Genomic DNA, 4,327 nt, shown 5'->3' with positions numbered 1-4,327 from the left:
AGGATTAGATGATATAACTCATGTTCATAAATAATTTAGCTCAGTGCGATAGTAAGTGCTCTAGAAATGTAAGTTGTTGTTGTTATTATTATTATTATTATTACAGGCTCTGCTGCGAATTTCTTTTGGAATAGTGGGCAACTCACTTCGTTCAGAACCCGTTCTCCATCTTTAAAAATGGGACCCACCAACGACAACCACTTACTTTGAAAATACTAAAGGTCTATATAAGGAGAGGATTATTCCCGTGGCCCCAGTTTTAGGCTTCCATCGTTCCAGTCTGATTCACCCCATTGAATGAGTCCCTCCAGCAGGTTGGATGAATGCAGTAGCCCTCAGGGTGGGACGTACCCCTGTCTAACTAAAGGACTGAATGTGTAACTCCTATGCTAGGCCCTCAAGAGAGCAGTAGGGAAATTCATCCCCCAGATCTCTGATACTCCCTCTCACCTTTTCACCACCTTGCTGAACAATCTTCCCTGCGTGTCCCAGAGAAGCTTCAAACTTTGCCTCTGAATCCTTGCACCCTGCTTCTGTGAAGCCAGAACACATACCACTGAAATCTCTCTCTCTGCTAATAGCATCTCTGAGGCAGGAGACAGGCATCTTCTTTCACTTTTTACCATTAAACCAGTAGCTGAGTCCTAGGGATTCTATCTCCAGGACCACCCTCCCCCTTTCTCATCTTTCCTGCTCTCCCTGCCCTAGTTTAGGCCTACCTGGGTTCACCTTTCACCTGGATGATCTCAGCAGTTCCTGACTCGAATGCCACCTCCAGTTTCTTCTATACCTATACCAGGGAAACTTCCTCTTATACTGCTCTGCTCAGTGCCCTACCTTCCTGTCCCTTAAACTTTCCTCCTCAAAACATATTCTCACTAGCCAGCTGGGGAAAAAAAATGTAAGTTGGAGACACATCTCACACCTTACACTAATATAAACTCCTGATAGATAAAAGATGTAAACAATTTTTAAAAAGAGAAGAAAAAGGAAAAGTCCTACAAGAAACCATGGGAGAATTGTGTTAATCTCCAAGAGGACTTTCTGAGTTAGAAGCCATAAATGACAGAAAACTACTACAAACCCCAGAAGCCATAAATGACTGAGAAAACCACTACATAAAAATCAGAACTTGGGACTTCCCTGGTGGCACAGTGGTTAAGAATCCGCCTGCCAATGCAGGGTACAAGGGTTCGATCCCTGGTCCGGGAAGATCCCACATGCCGCAGAGCAACTAAGCCCGTGTGCCACAACTACTGAGCCTGCGTGCCGCAACTACTGAAGCCCACGTGCCTAGAAGCCTGTGCACCACAACAAGAGAAGCCACCGCGATGAGAAGCCTGCGCACTGCAACGAAGGATAGCCCCCGCTCGCCACAACTAGAGAAAGCTCGCGCACAGCAACGAAGACCCAAAGCAGCCAAAATTTTAAAAAAGGTAAACTGATTCAAAAAAAAAATCAAAACTTGATGTGTGACAAAGACCTACAGGCAAAGGACAAACCAGGAGGAAATATTTGCCTAATAAACAGCCTCTACTAATTAATAAGAAAAAGACTTATTAATATAAAGCGGCAAAAGATAGGAATCATCAGTTCACAGAAGAAAAAATACACATGGCTCTTAACCATATGAAAAGTTATTCAACCCCACACGTAGAAAAAATGCAAATTAAAAGTTGACCAAGATACTGGTTTTCACTTACAATGATGACAAAATCTGAAAGTTTGGTGACACAGGGTCGGTGGAGCTGTGTGGAAAAAGACACTGTCATTTATTGTTTCCCCATCCAAACATGAATATCATCCAACTAGAAAGAAGACAAATAAGGAAGCTCATTGCTGATACAGAACAATCTCTCAGATAAATTGCTGAACGAAAAATACAAGGTGATGGCCAATAGGCAGAGAATGCTACTGTTGGTGTTTTTAAAAGCATTGCAGGGGGGAAAGTGGAGGAAAAAATGTACAGACTGTGTATATATATTTGGCTGTATGTGTATGACCTCTGTGGAAAGAAAAAAAGAGATAGCATTGGTTGTCTCTAGAGGGCTGGGAGAACTGGGACCAAGGACAAAGGAAGCGTCACTGTACACCCTTTGTATCTTTCACATTTTGTGCCTTATGAATGTTTTATTTATTCTAAGTCAAATACGTAAATACTTTAAAAAATACTCAAACAACCTTGTCACTGGCCAAAGAACCAACTCTTTTACTGGCTCCCAATAGATAAAGAACAGAGACTATCCACTTCATTTTTCTGAAATCAAAATTCAGCATGTGTGGGGTTACAGACAACAGTTTCCTGCCACCTCCCCTCTGTTGCGTCTCATCTTCGCTGCCCAGAGAGAATCACTTCTTACCTCATTTCGCACTTGCTTCCGGTCCTTATTTCCATGCTGGTAAATAAATGTTTGTGTGGCTGCCTGTTGTCCGAAATTTTAGGTGTTACCTCTAGAGTCCTGCTAATGATGAGTTAGGTTATTAAAACCACAGCCCACCTCCCCTGCCCACGTGTCAACACAATTATTTATATACCTATTTTACTTCCTCTGTTAATCATTTTTATAATTGAAATAATAGCCTTGGACCTTTATTTCTTGAGCCATCCACTGCAAGCAGTGTCTTTTCACGCCGTACCATGAAGCTCTCAGCATCCTTGCCCTTCCCTTTGTTCTGTACCCCCGCCTCTGTCTCCCCACTTAGCTGTCTGAACTTCCATATTTTCATTATTGAGCTTGACAACATTTGCATTGTACATAATACGTTCTTTGCTTTGTCCCTTGAGCCTAAAAGTCAAGTCATCAAGCAGCACTGACTTCGTTGTCACATTGTACTGGGGACGCACAGCCAAACCAACCACCCCTATGATTACAGGGCTCGTGCTGTGTGTCCTCTTTCTGAAAGTTCATTTTTCCCCCCCCCCGGCACAATTTAAAAGACACAGATCCCCAATCTCTCCAGGGATCTGGTGTATCAAGCTTTTTTCCCGAGACTCCCTCCGAGGTTCTCAAGCACACCCCAGCCCCCATCCGTACTGGTTACTGTAAAGGACGAGGCTGATTCCTATCTGTGTTTCGGTTCTCATAAAGGGGCATAACAGTTTGTGGAATGAATGGATTGCCTTAGTCTGGAATGCAGGAAGAGCGTTCAAAATCTGGCCCCAACGTATCTTTCCAGCTTGATCTTTATAACTTTCTTCTACAAATTCTACACTGTAGCAAAACTGGATGAATCCAGTTTTGTACGTGCTGTGCATTTTTATTCCTCTGAGCCACTAGGAATGTTGTTCTCTTCCGTGTTTATATGTCCATCTCCTACCAGTGCTTCCACCTCTGGAAGATGCCCTGATCCTTCCAGAAGTGACGGCTCCCTCACTACTGTCCAGCTCTCCAAGGCCCAGAGTATTTCCTACTTTAAATCATGTCTCGTCAGTCTTAAGTGTCTCCAGGGCAGGTCTGTCTCAGAAGCCTCTTCTCTCTCTGCCTCCCAACCCCCAGGTTCTGCCAGATGCAGGCAGCCTGGAGTTAAGGGGCTTGGGCTTGGGTGAACGAGAAGGAGGGTCCAAGGGGCAGGGATGCCAGAGCCAAGGCTGGAATGAGAGGGAGACAGGGAGATGGACTGTGGTCAGGGCAGAACAAGGACTTTGTGACCTGTCCAGGCCACTGCTTTGTTGCTTTCGGAAGGGCTGTGTCCTTCCACTGAACAGAATGGAAGAAGGTTTGTCCAGGTGCAGGTGCGGGCACCACTGCATTACAGACTCATCAGGAAGATGTGGTCTTCTAAGGGAGAGATGGGGGCCATCAGGATAGGGCCTTTCTCTGGCGTCCCACACCCTCTTCTGAATGTGAACAACCTGAAAGCTCAGAGCACCTACAACAGAAAGAAAGCTCAGGGGCTGGGGGGCCAGAAACTGACCCCTAAAGCAAAGCTGCTCTCCACAGCAGAAGCTTTTACACGTATAACATCCCACAAAGCTAAGGACTGTACCCTGTATCCATACCTCTTCATTGCCACGATCCCTTGAAGGCTTTCCTTGCTCTATAGAACCGAACGTTCACCAAGCACTTGCAATGGGCTCCCACTTGCTATGGGACAGAAGGGAGGAGCTAATTACCATTTATTGAGCACCAACTAGATCCCGAGCGCTGTGCTAAGCAGTCTACAGGTGTTACTGCAAATCTTCTCTCAAAAGTATACACGATGGGGCTTCCCTGGTGGCGCAGTGGTTGCGCGTCCGCCTGCCGATGCAGGGGAACCGGGTTCGCGCCCCGGTCTGGGAGGATCCCACGTGCCGCGGAGCGGCTGGGCCCGTGAGCCATGGCCGCTG

This window comes from Physeter macrocephalus, unplaced genomic scaffold (genome assembly GCF_002837175.3).
Source record: "Physeter macrocephalus isolate SW-GA unplaced genomic scaffold, ASM283717v5 random_523, whole genome shotgun sequence".
Classification (NCBI taxonomy): Eukaryota; Metazoa; Chordata; class Mammalia; order Artiodactyla; family Physeteridae; genus Physeter; species Physeter macrocephalus.
Note: the sequence above shows the minus strand (reverse complement) of the source record.